The sequence below is a fragment of the Dreissena polymorpha genome, chromosome 14 (assembly GCF_020536995.1).
Source record: "Dreissena polymorpha isolate Duluth1 chromosome 14, UMN_Dpol_1.0, whole genome shotgun sequence".
NCBI classification, from domain to species: Eukaryota; Metazoa; Mollusca; class Bivalvia; order Myida; family Dreissenidae; genus Dreissena; species Dreissena polymorpha.
The window spans coordinates 45,378,264-45,405,788 of record NC_068368.1 but is presented as its reverse complement, the minus strand read 5'-3'; the positions used below and the strand labels follow the sequence as shown (position 1 = coordinate 45,405,788).

Sequence of the window (27,525 nt, the reverse complement as noted above, 5' to 3'; positions counted from 1 at the left end):
TCCCAGGACTAATCTTCCTTAACAATTCAATAACACAGATGATGGTTTCCATGCACAGAAATTAGCGTGTGCTTAGAAATATGAATGAAAGGGCAAATTATTCCTCATAGAGTATAAATGTATGCTAAATACTTTTTTTTGGATATGGTCGTACTTTATATTAGCCACTCATACATTTTAGTATGCTGTTATATGGTTTAGAAAACAAACGATGTAAAACCCATTATTTGAATCGAAGCAGTGTTCAGTATAATAAACTTATTTTGGTTTATAATTTGAATCAAAACAGTGTTCAGTATAATAAACTTATTTTGGTTTATAAGAGCTTTCGAACTGTTTGATGTCGTGATTTTATGTACCATATTTTGTGTATTGTTTGCTAAATATGATAGGTGGATAAATTAAACAATGGGATTTCGGACATTTGTTTCAAAGACAAGTGTTCCGATGGTAGTTTTGACACAGGTTAACAATTGTTTATACGTAATTGTAACAAGCCGGACACTGCTTGCTACGTTATTTTGTAATCCCGTGGGGGAATATCCGTAATTCTTTCACGAAAAACACAAAAACGACACAATCTTGGAAGTAAACTCCAATTAACACGGTAAGCTCCCGCATACGCATGCCTCCCCCTGTACATTGGTTGCTCTTTTATTGAGTCCATATACATTGGTTCTACATTATTGTTGCCCCAGATATTCGTTCCCATATAATATTTATTGGAATTAGTACACATGTTGAAAAGAAAACTCAAACATAATGGTAGGCTTCAGAGTCTATTTAGTGGCTTATGTGTGTCACACTTGAAGTTTATTAAACGTGTTTTATTAATTTACAATTTCATTAACATGGATTATTTCTTTTGAGTACATACATTTCTATGTGTGCTCATTCTTACATATGAGTTTGGTTAAATGTAGTCAATTCAATGCCAGTGTATTTCAAAGCATTTATACTTTGGCTGCATAATAAAACAAGACTATTGCCAAGCAATAAAAGTCCCCTATCTAGGCAGGATCCACCGTTTTCAGCAATATTTGTAGTTTATTTGTTGTCATAGCAACCAGAATTATTGACGTAGGAACAAAATGACATGACATGCATTATCTCCATATTGCCATCTATCTATGTTTCAAATTTCATGAATAAATATGGAGAACTTTTAAAGTTATGGCAGGATCCACCATTTTCAGCAATATTTCTAGTCTATTTGTTGCCATAGCAACCAGAATTCTTGACGTAGGAACAAAATGAAATGACGTGCATAATCTCCATATTGCCATCTGTCCATATTTCAAGTTTCATGAACAAATATGAAAAAGTTTTAAAATTTTCGCAGGATCCAGATAAGTGTGACAGACACACAGAGCACAAACCATAAGTCCCTCTCTGGTTTCACCAAAAGGGTACTAATAAAATGATAAACATACAGGTTTTATTTCATCCATTTTTATTTTATGAAATATTTCGATAAATAAACGATAAAGTATTCAAAGACGTGGAAATCTGGGCTGGGTCACCCGCAGATTCATACACAATAGGAGGGCAAACACTGAACACATACAGACGGACGAACATAGGAAATATGTTTACAGAGCCAGCACTAAGTTTGATGTACATTATGTCTGTTCAGAAAGATTTATCATATATATGCATTTGAAATGATAAGCTAAAACATATAAAATGTGTTTGAAAATACATATACACTTAATTCAAGTGCGTATATTTAGTAGACAAATACTGAAACAATATATGTACACTTGTATTTTTATGAGATTCTGGACACATTTAATAACTGAATTAAACCTCTAACACTTAGATACGTATTTTTGTGCATTTGAAGTCCCTAAAAAATTTATATATCTAATTTAAGACCTTTCTTACCAGATTCAAGTTTTTAAGGCTTCATCTCAAAACCTTAGATACTGATCAACAGCAAAAAAGCATACAACCTGAACAGACTGTGAGTTACCAGGTTGTTCTGATTTTATGCTGTTTGCAAATAGCCATTGTGAAGTTGCTTCAAAGTGGGAAAGGGATAAGATGGTTCATGAATCTTTAACCAGTAAAGTTATGTTCGTTATCTCTTTACAAAGACTTGCATTTTGTGTCTAGTTATCAAGTTATGTTTATAAAGTTTTGAAGTTATTCAATGCCATTTGTTAAAATAGACTTGAGAGAAACAATGACTACAAAATGTACACAAAAGGATTGACACAACATTGTTAACAAATACAATTGTTCAGAAAATGAGCAAAACGCAAAAAATGTCATCCTTTTTTACAATCCATGGGAGACAACCATGTAGTTTAATCATACATTAAAGAATTACTTCCCTTGTGACAAAGAAGTTACTAAATGACCATTTTTCTTTTAAACTTACACATACGTATTTCACATGTTATTAAAGCAAACATTTGTTTTAATAATTATGTAAATATATGCACTTTATATGCATAATATTACAATGTTGTTTTTTCAACTAATCTCATAAATTCCTACAGCAAGAACAGCAAAACAGTTACTATAAAATATTGTTTACAATTTGTAGATAAAACAAAAGCTATTCAGTAAAATGCAAGTTAAAAAAATCCTTTCATTGAAACCATAATGACTAGAAAATGTCAATACAATGTACAATCACAAATTAATACGACACAAAATATATGAACATTTTGATAAAAAAAAGTAAATGAATTAGTCACATCATTGACTCCAAGTTTTATTCCTCCTAATGTTACTAAATTTCAAATTAAATTGTGAGTAAACTTTAGTGCAAAATTATATTAATTACGCCCAACCATGGGCAAGCAGTTAAAACAGTTAACTATTTTAATAAATACATTCTTCCTGCCTTTTGTGGAGATATAAGCTGTGTGCATCTAATCGCCTGCAAACTTGAAAATTATAAGAATCTCAAAGAGGAAAACTATATTGTATTGAGACAATGACTGGATCTTTCCATATCCCAATCTTTGACTTAAATTTGTGCAATCAATTACTTTTGCAGTATTGAATTTAAATTTTTCATATGAATTAAACTCTTAAAATTAGACAAGCTACTTACTGGAATAATGAAGATTAATTTACATTAACAAAAAGAAGTGACCATGTTGTCCTTCCTAACCAAACAGTTATTTAAAGAGATAATTCATTAAAGTGGAGAAATGCATGTATTTTTGATACATTAAATTATATTTCAAATCAGAAATGCTGGAAAGTGGCACATACAAGAAGCAATTTAATTCTGTTATCAATAGAACAACACTATGACTATATACATTTGTACAATTTCACATCAATATATACAAAACATATATATAATGTAATTTGGTTGTGTACAACAACCATGTAAAATAATTCATGAACATCTGATTTTTTTTTCATTTACTTAAATCATTCAATTGTTAAACTGATGAATATGTCAATAATTCATATGAACAGTATCATGATTGGTGCCAATTATAAATTTTATAAATAAACTGCAATTCTGACATTAATAAATCAATCAATCTAATGTTAGACAAAATTAATATAGGACACTATAAATATCACACCTGTGTAAATTATTTCAATAATTGTTATTGGGTACTTTAAAGTTATGACTGTAAACCAAACAAACCACTGAACTTATATTATCATACTGAGATTTTCTCTATTCTGTAAGCCTTCATAAACACCAGCCTAAATGAGTACATTAATTTTAATGTGAGGTTTTATAAATCTTTATTAAAGAAGAACATAATTAAAGCATGACTTGAAATCTCATTACAACATCAACAAGGACAATTTGAATGACAAACTGTGTGTCAGAATACATCAAAGTTGGCTTCAAGACACCTTTATAAAAGCCTGGTTGCTTGAAATAACGTCAATCTTTTATGCAACATGAGAAAATGATTTCAAAACATTAATGGGCTGAATTATGATTCAAAATGATTATACTACAAATGACAAGCAATGCAAGCTCAATGTCATGTCCAGACAGCGCTTTAAATGCAAGGAACCAATCTGTTTGTTTTTTTTCTTCAGAAAACATCTAGAAAGAATCTGTCATCAAAAGGAAACATTTCACACTCCCAAAAATCACCATCAGCATAGCTGAACAATGATCAGTCTGGTAAAATCTCTTTTTCAAAATTATATGTCTGAACACATGATGAAAATAACAAATATGTCAGAATTCATATGAACTTTGTATTACTGTTTCTGACTTGTAAAACTAAGCAGATATAACACTTTCATGCTCAAATTCCAAGGAGAAACAAAACTTTCATCCTTGGCTGGAATCCAAAGTGCCATCTTGTGTCTACAAAAAATAAAATCGACATAAAATACAAAGCCTGCAAATGTACGCAGCTTTCTGCACACTGAAGTGTTCTCTGTAATTATGTGCAGACATACACACACCCAGTACCATTGGGAGAATCCGTCCCAATGTTTAACTGGATGTAACGATCCTCATTAATACAATGTTTTCCCTACAGTAATACTTTTCACATTCCCTTGTCAATTAGACCGCACTAGTGTGCACATGTCTTACGTTCCCGACTGCAATCTTGTAACCAAAGTTTACAGGAAAGCATTTATTTAATTGCAAACGCAAACATGTAATCTGTAGTAAGACATTTGCAACTTTATCTTGCAGAAAATGACAAACCCATTTTTCACTAGACTCTGGTATGCACAACAAGTTCTTTGTGAGAAATCTGCCTTTCAATCATAAAAAACTGCAGACATTCTGAGTACCGGTATATACCGGTACAACTTGTGAGGGAATTGTCAGATTAAATTAATATCTGATTTTCAAGCCGGAATATAGTTTGTTCCCTTTTGCACAGTTGGTTTAGAGACTACCACAGGACATGGTTTAGAGATTATTCCAGTCCAGGCTGGTTTGACAGCAGACTCTGCTTCACTATCACCCTTTCTAACAGCTGTCTTCCCTTTTAACGAAACTTTTGGATTTTCTGAAAGTGAATTGCGTAGCAGAACGTCCACAACATCCTTGTTCTCCGTTTCAGAAACATCCTCATCACTGTATTCAAATAGTTTTTGATCGCAGTTCATCATTGTTACAGTCCTTGGATCCAAATCAGCTTCATTAAAATTAGAAAGCTCCGAAAATGGCTGACCAATGAAACAAGAAATCGAGTCGCGACTTGTGCGCAATGGAGCAACAACTGCGATTTTCAATTTTCTACTGCAATCTTGTTCAACAAAACTTGAACGTAATGGAGCAACATTTTTTCGACCGCATTCTGATTGAAAATTACTCGGCTTGGAGATTGAACCCTCTCCCGACTCCTTGTGGGCGGTTAGTCAGCAAATTGGGACCTTTATCTGGTTCATCTTTTCATCCTTCGGGTTGTAGCCCATGTTCTTGCGCTGTAGAAACATCTGGATTTCGCGGAAACTCGGCCTCTCGCACTCCGTTCGATTCCAACACTCGAGCATGAGGTCGTAGATTTCCTTGGGACAGTTCACAGGTTGCGGTAGGTAAATTTGTTTATTGTCATTGCGGTAGTAGTGCCCAGCATTCTCAATCACTTGTTTATCGTTCATGACGTCATATGGTTGGTCGCGTGCAAAGGTAAGTATTTCCCACAGGGTAACTCCTAGAGACCAGACATCTGACCTTGTCGTAAACATGCCCTGAAATGGAGAGGAAAGATTGGCTGTTACTCAATCACACACAAAATGCTTTAATTATACCAAAATGCAGTTTAGATTTGTAGAAACATAATTGAATAATTATGAAAAATTATTAATATTTTCAGAATAGTTAAAGCAGTACAACAAATTTGAGTTGCAATATAGTATTATGTGAATTTGGTTTAATTTTGTTAAGAATATACTGTAAGAACAAAAAATCATTATAAAAATCCAACTCCTGTAGCAAAAAGTATGACCAGCTTGGAATAAAGGATATTGTGTCTGCCTAGTGACTATGAGGTCACGGGTTTGAAACCCACTGTGGGAGCATTCTTAAAATCTCCTCAAAGACCCCAAGTATTGGTTCTATTCAGGAAACTGACTCAAGACGCTTCAATAAGCCTTTGGCTTCCAATGCAATCAATCTAAAATAAATATGTTTCAACTACAATACCAGTAATATAGACTCCCAAGCCATCCATCGTATGGGCAGCACAGCCCGACCCTCAATTCTGTAGTAATCAGCGCTTTACAGACTCCGACTCATGCCGAAGTCTGAAATCTTGATTGTGAAGTTTGTGCCCACGAGGCAGTTGCGGGTGGCCAGGTCACGATGCACCATGTTCAGAGACTCCAGGTACTTCATACCTTAGGCGATCTGAGACGCCATGTAGATCAGGCAACCGTAACTGTAAACAAAGCAGAAAATAGGGTATGTCATTATGGCACATCTTTTAAAAATTAAAGGAAGATGAAACCAATTAAGTCAGTCAAAAACAAAAGCAAAATTTTGTTAATATTTTATATTAAATACCTTTTATTTTTGGACTTTTTTTTCCTAGTGTTCAAAAATTTACATTAACAGAAATACGCCAAAATGATATGTAAATAAATTTAGAGAAAATACAGGGTAATAGTATCCTAGTATATAACATAACCTGCCTGATGGTTCACATTTGATAAACTTAAGTTGGGACTTGACTAAAATAAACTGTGATTGTGTCATCTTCAAATAAGGCACAATACATTTGTAGTCTATTTCTCGCACACTTTTTTAACAAAGCATGTTGCCTTTGGTTACAGAATTGATAAGTGGCATTCAATAACAGAACCCTTACTTTCAAAAGCAACATAACATCATTGGCTTTACTAAACATAACACCTAAAATGAATCAAAACAAACATGGTTACTGTGTTGCCTCTCCCATTAATATTATACACAATATTAAATAAAAGTAACATATTGTCTTTATGTCTACAAACAGATGGATAGCCGCATTTTACCCCGCCACACACACTTAATTGTGGGCAAAGCAAAACACCAAAAAAACTACTCCCAGCGACCATGTTTTTCAACAAACAAGAAGAATATTTTAACTTAACCAAGCATGAGGGACATCAGACAAAACTCAATCACAAAAGCTCACCATAAGCATGATGTGATCAGATGAGCTAAAAACACAAAATAAGGAGGCTCTATTATAAATTTAAAACCTCACCCTCTCACTTGCATGGGCATTAATAAAACTCAACGACACTTAATACAGAGCTCATACCTTAACGTCTTTGCGTGGGTTGCCTCTGCCATGGGAGACTCGGGTACGTGGTCCAGCAGGAATTGGTTGAGGTCTCCATACTTCATGTACTCCACAATCATACACAGTGGCTCCTCCCTGATACACACCCCCAGCACACGCACAATGTTGGGGTCCTTCAGCTGAGACATGATCTTAATCTCCTTTTGGAAGTCTGCCCTGTAACATTGTTTGAAAGAAATAAGTGTTTGACAACTATTTGTATTCAGTTTCGCATCCAGTAGGGATAAAAGTAAATTTACACAGAACAAGTTTCACTCTATCCCGATATATTTCGCCTTAAATAAAATTGTTTTGTTGAGTAACATAAAGAAAATGTAGCCAATTTTTCAAAACAAACTTTGAAAAAGCCTTTTAAGGGGAAATATATCAGGAAAGTGTGAAACGTGTTCTGTGTCAAACTATTTGTATGTTAGCATTTTACATCCACTTTCATCAGCACTCTTTCTTTAAATTCTTAAAACAACTTGAGAACATTAAATAACACAAATACAATATGAGACATGATTCGGGTAAACAGGGCTTATTGCGTGTTCATAAATTGTGGTCCCAGATTAGCCTGTACAGTTTAAACAGGCTAATCAAGGACAACACTTTCCACGTGTATGTCTTTTTTCTTTTAAAGGATGTCTCTTCTATGCAAAATTTCTGACAACGCCAAGGTGTCATCCCTGATTAGCCTGTGTATTCTGCACAAGATAATCTGGGATGTCATTTTACACAAATGCATTTAGCCCTATTTTCCAACACCAGTGCTCATATGTATGTTTTTATTTTTCGTGCAATCTCATCAGCACTCTTTATTTGCATAATTACTACAGCTATAGACTGTTTTATTATACACAAATACAATATGTTGATAGTTATATCATTACAGCATTCAGATCTTTATTTCATTCTTAATAAATTGTTCATAAAATTTTCATTCATAACAATGCTCTTATGCATCTTTTGAGCATTAATATCACCACATTTTACTTTTAACATATGTTTCACAATATCTTAAACTATTACCTTGACCTTTGTTAATCATTTCAAAGGAAAGGTTTAACATTCATAAAATAATGCCCACACATTTGATGTCATAACGAGCAATAACTTCATAAAATTAATACAGATTAACGCAGTGTCGGTTGCTAATTACTTCAAACAAGTGCACATGTTAAACCATCAAACCTGAATCTTCCATTAATACCTGTATGCAACACATTTGCACATGAGCTTATTAAAATACAAGGCAAAAAAAGAACACAGGTGAGAATAAATTTGGATTTCCAAACCATAAATATGACTGAAAGAAAAATAACCAATTAATAACGTTTTTATGATATTTTTGACAACACACCAAACACAAATAATGGAAAATTTGTCAATAGTTAACATTGCAAAGAAAAAACTGGGCCCAAATCATATAAGAATGAGCAATAAATTTGACCTCAAAGATTCGCTTAATGGTAGAAATATTATTAAAATATCTTGAGGAATAGGATTTATATCGTCAATTATAAATGTGATTAGAGAAATAAACCAAGTATAAGTTAAGAAACAGTTTTTCCTGCAAAATGGCACCTTAAAATACCTATTTATGCCTTTTGGGATGTCACTTCCAACCGTAAGGTACTTATGAGAAGCAAAAAGCATAAAACCTGAACATACACAGGCTGTTTTTTTGTTGCTGGCTGCAAATTGCCATTTTCACTTTTCTTCTGAATGGGAAAGGGTTGAATAATCTCTGAACCTACCTGGCCCTGTCGTCTGCCTCCTTCCTAAGCATCTTAACCGCAGCCAGGATGGGCCGGTTGAGGTACCGGTTGACTTGGCAGTCTTCCTGGATGTAGTCATCGATGTCAACTGCTTCACAAAGGTGAACCTGCATACATGACATAACCAATTCTTACTCTGGTATATGAGGTGATATAAATGAAGCTGCTCTCGAGCATTTTCCGGGGCTGTTTCAATTCAGAGTACGTGGCCTATGACAATTCAAACTGGCATATTTTCCTAAATTTTAACTGACATGAATTTCATATCCTTCTGATTCAGACATTTATTCAATTCTCAGTGAATATGACACTTGATATCTTTTGTTTTTGTATATAAATTGTAGAGTTAATTATAACCTCTTTTATTAATTCTAACATATCAAAATATTCCTGATTCTAACACCTTAAATATATTCCTCTAAATTGTCTTGTTCACTTACATTCTCTGGAGTCTGTGGCCACTGTTTTGATTAAAATGTCGGGCAGGTAGTGAGTTGCTTTTTTGGTAAAGGGGGGGGGTGACAGGGGGGGATTATGCATATAAACAAGTATAATGATGCTTATGTTAGTGGTATTGGTAGTGGTAGTGGTAATGGTTATTTTCCCTTTTTTCATGACTGTGATGAGATGATCTATGCTACAAGGTGTCATGGAGTTGGCCGATTTTATTTATTATAAAGTACCCATGTAATATAACAGGGAGCCAATTTTAAATATTTTAACAAAATAATTTCAACATTCATACATATTTTATTGGGCATGCCTTAACATGTGCGGATAATATGAATGACAACTTATAAATGTAAAAAACATCACAATAGCTCACTTTTTTTTACAAGTAAGAATAGCTTTTAATCTGCGAACACAAAAATAAACTCTATTGCAGTTTGTGATATTAGCTTCTGTCCCAGAGAGATTACAAGATGCCTATATTATCTATAGCATCATTAGCAGCACTTGAGTCTGGGAACAACAATTTGCAGAGAAAATATTGTATTGCTTCTCCAAGTAATAACCAATCATCAGAGAGAGAGTTATTCGCATTGTTTCTCATCATCATCTAGAAATGTGTCTGTGATTGTCATGAAAGATTGCCCCACCCACTTGGCTCCCAATAAGCTTGCTTTATACAGCAATTACAGGTTTTTTTTCCTTATGTAATACTTAAGAAGATATTTTTAATTCAATTTATATCAAAATAAATATCACAATAATTTGAAGGATTTTAGTAAATCATAAATTTCACACACAAATAAATTGGCTTTCAGACGTCCTTTATTAATGAATAATTAATATTGTGTGTTCTTTACAGTGTCATTGATGAGTTGGGTGGCAGTAATAGTGTTTGATAAAGCTATTCTGCTGCTGATGTTGATGTTGATAGAGCTACTGGTAAGGTAGTGGTGACCTTACAAATATGGTGTCTGACATGTGCAATGGAAACCAAGTACTGGTACTACCCAGTATCAGGACTCAAGTGTGCCTCAATGCGAATTGACTTTCAAAGAATTGGATTTTTTTTTTAACACAAGACTATTGCCAAGCAATATATGTCCCCTACCGGCTCCACCATTGTCAGAATATTGTTGTTGTTGTTGCCATAGCAACCAGAATTTTTGACGTAGGAAGAAAATGAAATGATGTGCATAATCTCTATATTGCCATATATTGTTATCGCAGAATCCAGAAAAGTATGCAGGATCAACCATTTTCAACAGTATTTCTTGTCCAGTTGTTGCCATAAAAAACCAGAATCCTTGACGTAGGAACAACATTAAATGATGTGCATAATCTCCATATTGCCATCTGTCAATATTTCAAGTTTCATGAAAAAAAAGAAGAACTTTTAAAGTTATCGCAGAATCCAGAAAAGTGTGACATACTGACGGACACAGAATTCCCCTCCAGTGAAACCGGAAGGGGACAACAAGCATTTTCTTTGAATTGATATCCCCAGCCGAATATTAATTTTGTGACAAACACACAGACTGACTGACAGACAGACAAAGCCAATTCTATATCCCTCTGCCTTTGGTGGGGGATAATAATTTAATTAATAAATAAGTTCAAACTAAGCTGGCTGAAAGAATTTTCTGGCTGTGGATTGCAGGCAGTCTTATAACCAGGGGTGTGGTTTAGGAAACACCTCAGGGAAAGAAAAAGCCCAACTCCCATCACTATCACGGTACACAAAAACTCTTCTCTTGTAGATCCAGCAAAGCTAAGAGCACTTTGTAAACTTCTGGGAATTGCAAGGGAGGAATGAAGCTGCAATATTGTGGAAATAACACCCTGGTTTATAGAAATGGTTTCGTCACAGGGATTGGTAGAGGTTTAACAGTAGTGATTATATGGACGCAAATATTGACACAAAATTATGGATTCCAAATCTTGCACCAGTGTTTTCGATCACCGTTTTGGTCCTTTTGGAATGCAAAATTTGTTGTTGTATTAATTAAAATTGCAAAAAGGTCGCCGTGGTGTAATGGATATGGTGTCCGCCTAGCGACCAGGATGTCACTGGTTCGATCCCCACCGTGGGAGCGTTCTTTAGATATCCCCCAAAGACACCAAGTACTGGTTCTAGGCCCAGGAAACAGACTCGAGAGCGTTTATATAAGTCTCAGACTTTCGATGCAATCAAGCTTAAATAAATAGATTAAAACTAAAATTGTAAAATTATTGTTGTTGTTTTAAACAAGTGTTCCGCGGTCAGAGACATATGCCCCCCAAACACCTTGACCTTTGACCTTGTGACCTGAAAATCAATAGGGGTCATCTGCCAGTCATGATCAATGTACCTATGCAGTTTCATGATCCTAGGCGTTATGGTCCTTGAGTTATCATCCGGAAACCATTTTACTGTTTCGAGTCACTGTGAGCTTGACCTTTGACCTAGTGACCTGAAAATCTATAGGGGTCATCTGCACGTCATGATCAATGTACCTATGAAGTTTCATGAGCCTAGGCCTAAGCGTTCCTGAGTTATCATCCAGAAACCATTTGGTGGACAGACAGACATGTGCAAAACAATATACCCACTCTTCTTCAAAGGGAGGGCATAAAAATACTTTAAAATTGAGAATTTGTGTTTTCAGTATGATGTTAACTTGGGTTCAACTTATTAAGCTTGGTGAAATATTTTTTGTGTGAAACCTTATATTGGGCAATTTTATTTGGGGAAAATAAATGTCCATAGGGAATGGGGCCTTATACCAGCCCCTAATTCTAACAAAAAAGTTCACTTCACACTCACCTCCCCGAACTGTCCCTCTCCCAGCACCTCAACAAATCTCAGGTTTTCACGAGGGAACTCAACCACGGACAGATCGAGGCTGAGTAACAACTCGGCGTTAGGAATCGAGTACACGCTGCTTCCAGTGGCACCCTGATTGTACGAAAGAGAGAAGTTTGTTTTTAATAAGATCCTTGTTCTCGGAAAACTGGGCATAGAGTATGGACCCAGACAGCACAGGCTAATCTGTGACACTCTAGGCACATGAATTAAGCCCAGATTTTCCAGGGGTGGTATTCCAGAAACATCTTAAGTCATTTTTTAAATAATTTCACTTAAGTTAAAAATTACAAAGTTTTGTGATTTCTTTACTACATAAGGAAACACGTGTGTTTTTGGTATTCCTAAAATAACATTGGCATAATTATGTAATTTAAACATATATCTTGATGCCAATCTATTGCAATATGAAATGAAACACTTAAGGAAATTTCCTAATTTAAGGATAAGAATAAAATTTAACTTAAGATGCTTTTGAAATACGACCCCAGAACAAGGATCCTATCATGGAGGTAAGTTAGCCTACGCACAAAAATAGCTGTTCAAGAAAGACTTTGTGACTATTGAACTACATGAGAGCAGCCAAAACAAGACTACTAACACCTTGAACTGCACCTTGTAGCCAGGCAATACGCACTCATTGTCCCTTAACTACAGAAATACAAGGACTATAAGAGATAATTATTCAAAGCAATGTGGAAAAGAACACATTTTGCCAGGTACATCAATTTTCCCATTACACGAGAAATAAAGACAGTTGTTATTCATTATATAATTTTGAGACTGCAATAAAGACACTTACTACGCTGTTCATTATTCAGATGTGAGATAGTTATACAGTATTGTATTTACTATTAGTTCTTTCATGCGATATTGGGTGGCTTTTCTTGATTATATTTTGGAATTTACTGGCAAGATATAAATTACATGTCCTAACAACGTTTTAAAGTATTTATTCACAACCTTACATCTGGGTCTTTGTCTCCCAACAAAATATGAGCCTTCCTCTGGGAAAACAGGGCTTAACCCTTTGCATGATGGGAAATGTGTCGTCTGCTAAAATGTTGTCTGCTGAATTTCAAAAATTAGCATTTTCTTCGATTTTTTTCAAAGAATACTATCAGAATAGCAAACAGTTTGGATCCTGATGAGACGCCATGTTCTATGGCGTCTATCAGGATCCAAACTGTTTGCAAAGGCCTTTAAAATTCGGTTCCAGCGCTGAAAGGGTTAATGCATGTGTGTAAAGTGTCGTCCCAGATGAGATTGTGCAGCCTGCACAGGCTAATATGGGAGAATGCTTTCCACCAAGACTGGATGTTTGGTTAGAAGAGATTTCCTTTAAACAAAAACTTCCACAAGTGTTGTCCATGATTAGCCTGTGCAAAGTGCACAGGCTAATCTGAGACGGCAATTAATGCACATGCATTAAGCCCCATTTTGCCATAGCGAGTCTCATATGTTGACAGGTGTTATGTTAAGACCTTTCAGTAACTTCAGTTGGTTTATCAGACTAGATTTGCTCATTAAATAACTGCCCTCATTTTTGTGTGATATGAGATATGGATTTAACAAAATAAAACACATTTAAAGGAATAGAATAGCCAAAACAACCATTATATGCAAAGTAACCCAGATGTCTTTTCCCAGTGTATATGAATAATGTAACTGAATATTAGTTAAACTATATTTTGAAAAAAACATTTAAACATTGCAATATCACTGCATTTGTTAGTTCTTTTTCACTACTGTGAGTGGTATGTATTAATAGTTTTACACAATAAATAATATGCTTTCTATGTCTCATGCCTGCAATTTGATGGTTTTGTGAAGTACAATGGATGTGCAATGCTATTTATTCTGATTTTAAACCAGGTGCCTAGTTATGTCAATATTCATAAAACACTAATAAAAAAAGTATTGCTTGTATTGAAGCCCTTCAACACTAAATAACACTTTGTCATAACTACATGTACAGACTCTTTGACATCCAAGATGTATTTTTGCAAAACTGTGAAATAACTTTTGCCGCAGAGATCTTATGTTAGTTTCTTCCAAAGCACAAACATTGATGTTTAAAGTTACTTAACATTCATTTATAGAAATAGGTGTCCTTGTGTCAGAAAACGTCAATCGCACTGTGCAATTGCCTCCTCAGATTTCGCTGCGTCACAAAAAATTAAGCTTAGGACATATCTGAACAGTGAAGCTCAACAAATGTTTCTTCATCCTTATGCTCAAGTGATTTTTTGCCCCAAATTACAGCCTTTTACGGGCTGCTTTCCATTGGCAAAAAGTAACATATTTTCCCCCCAAAATCAGGAGAAAAAAAACCCCAAAAGAAGCAGAACTTTTCCAATAAACTAAATAATTGGTTTATTGAGTTTATTATACAGGAATATAATTCTGTAACACTTAATAACATTAATTTTGAAATGCAGTTAAAAATTTGCTTATTCTCAGTTAGAAAACTGTTATATATAATCATATTAAAAATGTATCATTTTTTCCCAATTGCATGGTTCATCTCGTTACTTTCCCAATCCAAATGGAAAAGGCTGTAAGATATGAAGCCAAGAAAATCACTATGCTCTGCTGAGGATTCATACTATCTGCTAATGGGACCACAAAACCTTGCATGACTTAAGCAGAAAGGGAAGCTTCTGACAGACCAGACTGTGCAAATTAATATATGGCATAATATTCATTTTCGCATGCAGCAGCTCAATTAATCACACCCCAGGATTTTTCATTTCTCTTTTATGGAATTTGATCAATATATACTGAAAATAATGCACAACTGTTGAAATCCGAAATGAGGATGAAGGGCACATTTGCAAAAAGACAGAAAAAAGATAAGGTATTTTAACAATGTGTCTGGAGGTCTACAATGTGCCTGGAGGTCTACAATGTGCCTGGAGGTCTACAATGTACCTGGAGGTCTACAATGTACCAGCCGGTGTACAATGAGCCTGGAGGTCTACAATGTACCTGGAGGTCTACGATGTACCTGGAGGTCTACAATGTACCTGGAGGTCTACAATGTACCTGGGGGTCTACAATGTACCTGGAGGCCTACAATGTACCTGGAGGTCTACAATGTGCCTGGAGGCCTACAATGTACCTGGAGGTCTACAATGTGCCTGGAGGTCTACAATGTACCTGGAGGCCTACAATGTACCTGGAGGCCTACAATGTACCTGCAGGTCTACAATGTACCTGGATGTCTACAATGTACCTGGAGGTCTACAATGTACCTGGAGGTCTACAATGTACCTGGAGGCCTACAATGTACCTGCAGGTCTACAATGTACCTGCAGGTCTACAATGTACCTGGAGGTCTACAATGTACCTGGATGTCTACAATGTGTCTGGAGGTCTACAATGTACCAGGTCTACAATGTACCTGCAGGCCTACAATGTACCTGGAGGTCTACAATGTACCTGGAGGTCTACAATGTACCTGGAGGTCTACAATGTGCCTGGAGGTCTACAATGTACCTGGAGGCCTACAATGTACCTGGAGGTTTACAATGTACCTTGAGGTTTACAATGTACCTTGAGGTCTACAATGTACCTGGAGGTCTACAATGTACCTGGAGGTCTACAATGTACCTGGAGGCCTACAATGTACCTGCAGGTCTACAATGTACCTGGAGGTCTACAATGTACCTGGAGGTCTACAATGTACCTGGAGGTCTACAATGTACCTGGAGGCCTACAATGTACCTGAGGTCTACAATGTACCTGCAGGTCTACAATGTACCTGGAGGTCTACAATGTACCTGGAGGTCTACAATGTGTCTGGAGGCCTACAATGTACCTGCAGGTCTACAATGTACCTGGAGGCCTACAATGTACCTGGAGGTCTACAATGTACCTGGAGGTCTACAATGTACCTGGAGGTCTACAATGTGCCTGGAGGTCTACAATGTACCTGGAGGCCTACAATGTACCTGGAGGTTTACAATGTACCTTGAGGTTTAAAATGTACCTGGAGGTCTACAATGTACCTGGAGGTGTACAATGTACCTGGAGGTGTACAATGTACCTGGAGGTCTACAATGTACCTGCAGGTCTACAATGTACCTGGAGGTCTACAATGTACCTGGAGGTCTACAATGTATCTGGAGGCCTACAGTGTACCTGGCGGTCTACAATGTACCTGGCGGTATACAATGTACCTCGAGGTCTACAATGTACCTGAAGGTCTGCAATGTACCTGGAGGTCTACAATGTACCTGGAGGTCTACAGTGTACCTGGAGGTCTACAATGTACCTGCAGGCCTACAATGTATCTGTAGGTCTACAATGTACCTGGAGGTTTGGAATGTTGAGACTCTGTTGATGCACGACATCTGCAGCTGCGTACAGGGCATCATAGTTCGGTGGGGCGAGGTCGAGCTGGTTAAGAACCACGCCCCGGAGCTTTGGGACCTGGGGCGGGTAGATGGGCGGGATTGCCACCTTCAGGGCTGACTTTGTGACGTCTGGTACAGCGTAGTCACGAGAATCTAGAATGAGAAATATGAAATTTTAAGTTACCCTTTTACCAATCTGCATGTTGATGCATTTGTAGTTCATTAGAAAATTCAATTACATTTAAGACCTTTCTCACAAGATTAAAGATTTAAATGCCTTATTTCATGCATTGTAAACAAATCACAATATGAAGCTGTAAAATGTTGTTCTAATAAAGCTTACTGCATATATAGATATTCTTTAAATTACTCTTGTTTGTCCATGGGTTAGTAAAATGAGGTATGCTTTGAGAACAATTATGTAAGAAGTGCAAAAATAATAATTTGCTCTTTGTATATGTTCAGTAATTGAAACATAACAGTATTATGTATATTATATTAAGTTGTTATATCATATATGTATATATAAATGCATCAATAATACAAATTTTGATTCTAGTGTATAAACAGCATTGCGATGATGAAATTAAAAAATTTCTTTGTTAATTTATTTTTTTAGAAATCCAAGTCTTCTTTATAACGATGTTTCCTTAAGGCAAGTCCGCCCACATTTCCCTATATTATCTAGTTATCAAAGTGAATGCACATATCTCACACTTCTGCGGTTTCAGTGGCACTACTCAAAGATAATCTGGATAGAAAAGATTTAGACATGAAAAGCATTTAAACGATGCAGGGCAATAAAACAAGCTGAGAAAAATATCTTCAAATTCTATCAGTATGGCTATGGTATATGTAGTGTTTTCTGACACAGAGTCATTTACATTCAAAAAACTGTTGAGTGTTGCTCTGGGAAAACAGGGCTTAACTCTTTCCGTGCTGGAACCGAATTTTGAAGGCCTTTGCAAACAGTTTGGATCCAGATGTGACGCCACAGAACGTGGCGTCTCAGTTGGATCCAAACTGTTTGCTATTCTTATAGTATTTTTTTTAACAAAAATGGAAGAAAATGCTAATTTTATAAATTCGGCAGACAACATTTTAGCAGACGACACATTTCCCAGCATGCAAAAGGTTAATGCATGTGCATACTGTGTTTTTGCACTGCCTGCGCAGGCAAATCAGGGACAACACTTTCAGCTTTAATGAAAGTGTTTGCTTAAAGGAAGTCTCTGATAAAGGAAAATCCAGCCTAGGCGGAAAGTGTCACAAACCCTGATTAGCCTGTGCAGACTGCATAGGCTAATCAGGGCTTATCTCGGACGACACTTTTGCACATCATGACCTGCATTAAGCACCGTTTTCCAAGAGTACCCCTTATGTATAATCTTTCAACCGACCTCCAAAATTCCTATCTGCAAACTTGACTTTCATAGCATTTACCGTGAAATGAAGTTCATTATTTTTCTGTTCAACCACATCTTTAATTTCTTGAATTTTACACTCACACACACCCAAGTAATAAATTTTAACTATCTGAGGAAATTTAGAGGAAATAAACCAACAAGCAATGGAGGTAGAGGGAACTGTTTTAGTTTAGGATTGTATCATACAAAATCACAAGACCATCCAGTATTTTTTTTTCACCAGACAGCTTTACAACTGTAAAACAGAGCGAAACCATATGGTGTAATCTCTTGTTAACAATAATAGCTACTAAACGCCAATAGAAGGATTTAAGATATTAACTCTTCTTAACTAATCTTAAAAATATCCATAACATCAATTATTTCTGATGAAACTGCTCATGCAGGTACATAGAAAGCAATATTTCATATCCAAGAACAATGGTAATAATTATGGATGTGGATATAGTAAGTTTATGATATGTTTACAAATAGAGATTATTACAGCAGGGGAAAAATTAGATTTTTGACAATTACAATGAACCAAGAAACATATTGTCTCCCTGGCGTTCACCAAATATTTTACTCTTTGTTGAGCTTGTGCATAAAAATTAGAACAGCAGAAAAGTGGCGAAAAATAGTGATGTTGGTTACGAGACTAGTTCATAATATTATGTCATCATTGATTATTAATAAATAACTATTCATACATCTACAAATTTAATTGAAAGTTTAATTACACATGATTGCCTATGCATGTATTAAAGAGAATCAAATCGAGATGGGTTTGTTTCCTATTGACAACTTATTTCTGTCACTTATAATTTGAAAATAATAGTTGCATCAATATTTTGCATGACCTTGTAATAACTAATATACAAAGATACTACCATAAACAATGTAAAATATAGTTCAATCTTGCCTATATTGGCTTATAAAGATCAAGCGTCACATGACATGACGACTGAAACTGGTCCATACCTTTACCTAAAGTTAAAGTTTCAACTTGATACATTTTGATGACTCCTTCATTAACTATTTCTCTGTATATTCATTGAATCTATATCTCGAAAAGCTCATTAGACTATGCTGCAGCTGTTGATCATGATTATTATGAACATCACAATGAACTGATCATGATGATTTTCTGTGAGATGAATTTCACAAATGCAGTGTTCAAGGGCTTTAATAATAATTTAATTGCATTTACTGTCCACAACTATCAAGAATGTGACACTCTTCATATCACTGGTAGACATGGGATCTTACACTCCCAGGAAACAATGTTACCACGGATCCTTATCAAAACACATCTACTGCCAATCCTCAACAGTTATGTCAATGTTCTTGTTAAACTACACCAACACAGCTGGGAGGCAATGACTCTACCAGAGGAGACCAAAGTTTTGTTCACACAAAGTATATTAACCCTTAACCACGCAGATACGCACTTTGGTCTGTTTTTAGTCTCTTAGACAATCAAATAAGATTAAAGACCTTTCTAATAATACATTAAAGTTTTAAAGGCTTAATATTCAACCCTAAGATTCTGATGAGCAGCAAACCGCATAAAGCCTTAACAGCCTGCTAATTAACAAGCTGCTATGGTACTATGCTGTTTGCATTTAGCCATTTTCCCTTCGCTTCTGAGTGGGAAAGGGTTCAAACTTTACCAGTGATAGCACCCTAGGCTGCTTAACATTGGAGCCTCACTCGGGGAAAATGTTGCCAAATGCATGTACATAGTGTCCTCCCAGATTAGCCTATGCAGTCTGCACAGGCTAATCTTGGACCACACTTTCGGCCTAAACTGTAGTTTTGCTAGGGAAGAGTCTTCCTTTAAATGCATAAAAACAATAAAAGTGGAAAGTGTCATCCTTGAATAGCTGCCCAGCCTCAAATGCTTTTCATAGATCGAAAAACTGTCATTACTGACTAAGAATTAGAGCTCCAGATAAGGATTTAGTCTAAAGGGTATTTCAGCCCCCTGGTATTATTGTCAACGCGTATTTTACTCTTTTGTTTCAGCCATAAAGGGTTAGGGGTACAGTTCGTTGCCCTGTTCCGACGGGATTTTGACATCGACAGGCCAAATTGTATCAAAACATTCAATGATAAAGAATGTTTATGCTGGGATAGGTCGACCAATTACTTGCCTAAATTATCACAAAAGATTAACCTGAAGTTCAAAATAGTTTTTCTCAGATTTATAAATATTTACATCGCACTATGTTGCCCTGTTCCGGTGCCTCTTTTCAGTTCCGACGGTTCACCGTTATTTTTTACTAACCCGTAAAATCACTAAAAGAGGTAAATTAGGGGAATGCAAAACGTCTTAATATGCTGCAGAAATAATATTTGGACAACTATTGGGAAATAGGCACCATGTTTAGGTACGAAATTGAAGATAGCGTTATAAAAGGCTATCACCAATTCAAAATAAGGCCTCCAATGCATACCGAGTTAAATGTGGACTTGGAATATACAAATCTACATGATGAAAATGCAGCATTAGTGTGGATTCCACCTATTGAGGACTTTCCTCCAGAAATGAGACAGAATGTAACAGACCAAAGTCGTTTCTTAATATTGTGTGACATTGCAGGATTGCCCATAGGCCGTGTGCCAAGAGGACTAGCTGGTGCATTCAGAAATATCATAGAATTGGAGGGTAAAATCACTGCTTTAGCCACTGGAGAGCCCTGCCCTAGCTTTGCGCCCTGGCCAGCCCCGGAAGCAACAGGTAGGGGTGTGGTCATTCCATGTGACTACATCATAACCTGTGCAGATAATGATTTTAATATCATCTCTGTTGCCATAGATAGTATGCCCGAGAAGGAGGCAATGAAGATACAAGAGATGTAAAAAAATGACGCAAAACAAAAGTACATTTGTACATATAATTATGTGCATTGTCCTTCAAAAGTAAAACATATGAACCATTACTATGACTTTATGTTGGTTTTTTATCGTTATTACAATTATTACATGTAGCTACACAAAAGTTGGCTCATTTCTGATACAAGCACTCCAGCTGAAAATTTAACACAACTATGGACACACATTAACAATATCTTAAGCATACAAGACTTGGTGTATATTGTACAATGTCACCGTAAACTATTCCAGCAAAGTTACAACAGTGCATATTTTATTTAATTGACAAACAAATGGCAAAATAATTATACTCCTTCAGAGGCTAAAGCAGTCTGATCATAGTCATGGTCTTCGGGAATACAAGAAACATGGATCCAACTGTCGCATATATCGCATTGAACCCAACCATCTGGATCCTCTGAAACTTTCTGACAAATCATGGTTCCTATCAGCTCTTGTTAAAGGAATACCTCTTCCTACATATTCTATGGCCTCTTTCACTCTAATCAATATACCAGGTGATTCTCTGTATCCCCTCTTATATGTCAAAGTTATTTTTGTAGCTTTTTTACTGTGCTGGGCTCAAATGTTGAGCTTGCTTCCGGGAACTGTATTTACTATTACGTGGAGTCCTGCAGTCTGACCCACTGTTATAAAGCCTAATTTGTCCCAAGTTCATGTTGAAGAAAAAGAGAATACATTAAATAAAAGAGAAACAGAATATGATTGAAAAAGCATGGTGATATCGGATGTCAATGCCTGCTTACAGTCAATATTTAGTGTTTGGGCCATAGGAGTCTATATCAACATGTATACCGCCATGTGTTGGAAATATTTCAATAATCTCTTTCATATCAAAATATGGACAGACAGACAGACGAACATAAATAGGTTACTGAAATGTAACCGGAGCATCTGACAATACAACAAAAACTAGTTAAAAAATTATCAAAAACTGTAAAATTGCAGGAATTTGCTCATTGTCCCTGAGGAGCCTCACCACTCAATGTTACGTCAAATCCATCGGAACTGGCCAAAAGTTATCCATTTATTTTTGTTATAATTTCATTCAGATAACAGATATTGATTTACATCATATTTTTAACATATGTTGTCTGTACCTGTGCAATAACTTCTGCACTATAAAATATGCCCTGCCATGCCCAAGAAAAATTTGACATGAAACTCATTATTCAAAACGTCATTTTTCCGATTTTCAACCAAGTAAAAAAATTATCCTGCCATAAAGTATTTGGGATTTTGTTACCTAAGATAAAGATTTCATCAATCATGTACTGCTTGTTCAACAATGGCACGTGTGCGTGTAAAACGAAACAACTTTCGCTTTGTGGCCGCCGCTATTTACTGAAAGTACATTCAGATTCCATCGGAACCGGTGAAACGTCGGAACAGGGCAACGAACTGTATTTTCCATTTCCATAGAAAACGGAAAAAGTAAAAGGTGTGTTTAATCTAGAAATAGTATTATAATTTGTTATTTATATTATTAAATGCAAACAGAATATATTTAAAATTACGATATGAACAAACTTTCTTTAAAAATATTCCCGCAAGTTGCTTAAAACGTCCCTTTTTTACCCACAAACATGATGGGCCACCATTTTTATTCCAAGCTTATTTTGATTGACTTATCTTTGATTCAAAGGGTAACTTACACTAAAAACTTAACTGGATTATTGGTTAAACCGGTTACGCACTTTAATTGATTAAAAATACGTACCAAGATTTGAAAAGAGTTTTGTTACATAATGGGTCGATTTTTAATGCGTTTTTTTTATTTGTTCAATGTGTAAATAGGCAGATACACCTCTTATCTGGAGCTCTGCTTAGAATGTTTTAAACATATATATTCTTATTGACTTATTGAATTCATTTTAAAGTTGACTTGTTAACAAACATACTACATGAACATGCTTTTATTTAATTATATAAAACAAAATCAAAAACATGCACAATAACACGTTAATTGTTCAGAAAAAAGGGCAGTGAAAACCCATTAATAAAATATATGTATAGAAAAGATCTAAATTATCAGAAAAATTCATCAAATTCTTAAAATATCAGCATGGTATAAATTACTGTAAAAACATGCATACCTCCCAGAGTGAAATCATATGATAGACTCTATGTATGACACTCAATAACATTTTTATAGTGATAAATGAAAAATCTATGACATGACTTACAGCTAGAAAGTGGGTGGGCTCTTAAATAGGTAAGTCATTCACCATAGAAATTTTGAAATTGTACAGTAGATCTACAGTCCATCTTGAACAGAGAGAACTACCTCAATCTACACAGAAAGCCTTAAGAATATATCAGAAGTTTTATTTTCTTTGCATTTCAAAGGCTAATCTGATACAGGCTCATTTTACAGTTTAAATAAGAATGGCTTAGAACAAGATTAATATGCTGCTGGGGAAATTTGCTACCAACTGTGTTCAGGAAACAAGAAAACAATTTGCGGGACTTAGTTTTATTATCAAAACTCTGGGAACTGGCCATATCAATATATTTTATGTCATCCCACTGGTGAAGTACGGTAAAAACCTCCACTTTCAAATGTAGTTCTTATAGCATATGTGTACATGGTGGGTAATAGAAACACATTGTAATTATTTATGTTATTGGATTTTGTTATTTCATTCATTACACTGTGGAAAATTAGTAATTCAATGGACATAATACTGATGGATAGTGGGAATTCGAACCTGTTGGGGAACATAGTTGTCATTTCTGAAGAATTCTGCGATTTATTTAAAGGAGCAATTCATGAAAAAATCCCTCCCCATTTAGTATTCAGTAAAACTCTTAATTAATTCACAACATAAACATTATTTGGGTATAGTTTGATAATAACAGAGAGACAATAACAATATAATCATTTTATCTCATAATGCCAGTTGGACCACATAATTGTACTGGACCACATAATTGTTTAGAAGTACATTATATTGTTGTAAACCCGAAGTTTGACATTCAACAGGAGCCTAAGAAGTCTTATGTGAATATTTTTCCAGAATGCCACAGTGTGAAGTCTTTGAAACACAAAAAACATTGGTACATTGGCAAATATTTGGGAATGTCAATTAAGATACTGTTCCGGAGAGAAATTATGTTTTATTACATATATAAGAGGACCTTATCTTTTGTTGTTATGATACATAAATGGTTCACATTCTAAACTTAAGGATGAAACAAATTGTAAATTAAAACATTTATCTTTCCCCATAAACTTAGTGCATCAAGCACATAATCATCCCCTTTTTCTGATATTTTTATGCTCAAGGCATCTTACATATAAAGTGCACTTGAATGGAACATAACTTTCTAGTATCTATTTGCAAGTAGACAACATGGTATTTTGTGGAAAGTACAGTCGATTGGTGTATAACGGATAGCTAAGGACTTCGAGTTCTTATTTTAACGTAAACACCATGCATTCAGTAATTAAACCATTAAACCTAGATAGACACATGTCTTTCCTATTGAAACATGCCAGCGGAAAAAATATTATTTGTTTACAGCGCGAATTTCATGGTACACTGATTCAGCCATTACCGGATCGCTTAGGTCTTTATCGGATTACATGTGTATCGTGTTATTTCTTGAAATTTGACACAGCATTTGTAAAAAATAATTGCAATATATGTACATTTCCAGAAAGGACATTTATTTCTGCGTTTATAAGACCAAGTTCATGGAAATCGCTGCACAATTGATGAAGTAATAGCTGTTCAAAGCGATGCACCCTATATTCGGGTCATTTTGAGTTGAATCTATATAGATTTGATAGTGGAAAATATGTTTTCAGAGAAATCGATTTTTCGTTATAATTTGATTATTTTTCATTAAAAATGATGTTTTCACTTATTAATAGCATAGCCACATGCTAACCACATGTGTATTGGACAACTTCAATTGAGTTTATATTTATTTTGAGACAATCCCCACATTCCTGAATATGGGTCACCACATGTCCGTTATTCACTAAATCCCGAGTTGCAGCTTTCATGCTTATTTTATATGGTACGCATCAATCTGGTTTCTGAGCATTCTTACTTTTGTAAAGGACACATAATACTAAAATATTACATCAATGAACATTATGTTTACCAAACAAAATCTGCAAAATTCAAGAAACCATTCGTCTGCACTTTTCCTGTCATCACAAAAACAGTGTGTACATAATGTGACCTTGTTTTGCTTTCGAAAAAAGAAACAGTTGTAAACATTGACACACATCAACAAAAACATGAATCGACTTAACAATGAAAGGCTTTTTGTATTCAATTCATAGAAAACTATAAATCTTAACATAAATAAAAGTATTTTGCAAAAAACGTTTAAGCTATCCGTTACTCACTTAAATCCGCTATACACTAATCGACTGTATACAAGCATTAGACATATAATGTCCCTTTACCACTTAGATTTGTATTTTGATGCATAATGTAGTCCCTTAGAAAGTTTTATTTAACTAAAGACCATTCTTACTAAAATCAAGTTTTACAGGCTTCACTTCAAATTCTTAGATACTGATGAGCAGCAAACAGTATAAAACCTTAACAGGCTGTGAGTGACTTGCAGGCTCTTCTGGTTTTATGCTGTTTGCACATAGCCATTTTCACTTTGCTTCTGAGTGGGAAAGGGTAATATCATTAACCCCAAATAAGTGAACACATCAACACGCAATACCAATTAGGCTGACATAAAGACACACAGACATAAAGGCACACAAACAGGCAGATATATGGAACACTGACAGGCAGACATAAAGGCACACAGACACATTGGAAACACACTGGCACTATGCAGGGTATATATTGACATGGACTATAGCTAAGCAGTTGTAAAGCATTGCACATTGTTAACAAAAATTCTTCATTTTCCAACATTCTTCAAAAGTAAAGTTTTTCTGTATTGTCATTGAATATCTCTAAATCTCTTGAACAATTTTAAAACTTAGCCAAAAATGCTATTTAATAGAGTTTTAACTATTAAATTATATTTATTATTGGTTTACATTTTTTTAATATGGCATTCATAATCTTATGTTCATGCTGTTTCAATGGCAAATTACAGCTTGAAAGTGAGAGACACACAGTTTTATATTCTGCTTGCCATATAATTTTTTAACTAACATTAAAGTTCATTTAATATACTTTAACATGCTGATTTTTTTCGTATGGATAGTTCATAATTACTTAGGTAAACAAGAGCACCGCATAACGGGTGCCAACGCTCGGCTGCGAAAGCTTGTCAGATTAAAAAAATAAATTTTTTAGAGGTCAGTGACCTTGACCCTTGACCTAGTGACCCAAAACTGGGTGTGGCGTGTAGAACTCATCAAGGTGCATCTACATATGAAGTTTCAAAGTTGTAGGTGGAAGCACTTTGATTTTAGAGCCAATGTTAAGGTTTAAGCATGGCGCCTACGGCTGACGGCGGACAGCAGATGACACGATGAGCTGGCTATGACAATAACTCCGGTTTTCTCCGAAAACAGCCAAGCTAAAAATAACATCTTATAAAATAAGTAACTGAAACTGCTTTAGATTACAAAAGTTATGCAGCAATATGGATGTTAATAAGCCATAGAAGCTGTTTTACCATGTGATTCTAAGTGTACGAGCGGTAAAGCGAATATACGGACACACCATGCCATGTATGTACGAGGCATCACAGAAAAGCTTGGGTATCCATGGCAATAAATACCTTGCAATTCAGAACTAGAGGAGGGGAGGTCGGGTAAATTGCGACCTTGAATGGAATCTTTCGGGTCAGAATAACCCTTTAAAACTTTGTCCGCACCGTTACACGTATGCAGCATGTCCATATCCTCATTTGGCAGACCCTTGTACATCGTCCCGTTGGACATTTTCCCGCTCAGCGTGTGGTGGAACGTGTTGTTGACCTGATTTGAAAAAAAATAAGTATGAGCTTTACTTTAAGAAAAGAGAGGTAATTTCAGTAGGCACAGGCTAATCAGGGACAAGACTTTCCCCTTTTATGCTATTTTTGGTTTTAAGAAAGTCTTCTTTTGGCAAAAATCCACTTTAGGCAGAAAGTGTAGTTCCTGATTAGCCTGTGTGTAATGCACAGGCTAAACTGGGTTTACAGATTACGAGATGCATTAAACCCCATTTTCACAGAGCAGGCTCTTTTCAAAATAAATAATATTATTACTGATAGACTGTTGTATCAAAACTGATCCATCTTTGTAAAGATGTAAAGGGTAATGTTATGTGTAATATACAGTTTTTCTGCTGCAAAGCGACGTAACATTACTGAATGACGTTGATGTTCCTTCCTATATTTTTGTTTATTTCAATTAATTTGATATTACTGATGAAGGCTAGGGCCAAAACGTGTTAAGTAATTAAGAAATTTAATTGAAAACAAGTAACATGTTTGTATATTATATTTTATTTCAACCTTACCAGCTCTGAAGCAAAGTGAAAAAGGATATATGCAAAAAGCATGAAATCACAACAGCCTGCAAGTAACTCGCATTCTGTTCAGATTGTATGCAGTATGCTACTTATT

At 35.4% G+C, this 27,525-nt stretch overlaps 1 protein-coding gene and 1 pseudogene across 2 annotated transcripts in view; both read right to left on the bottom strand.

Annotated features, from left to right (window-relative positions):
- LOC127857918 (discoidin domain-containing receptor 2-like) overlaps positions 1–27,525 on the bottom strand; it is a 177,549-nt gene that overhangs the window by 145,396 nt on the left and 4,628 nt on the right. The window lies entirely within an intron of this gene.
- Positions 1,437–26,893, bottom strand: LOC127857919 (discoidin domain-containing receptor 2-like; annotated as a pseudogene).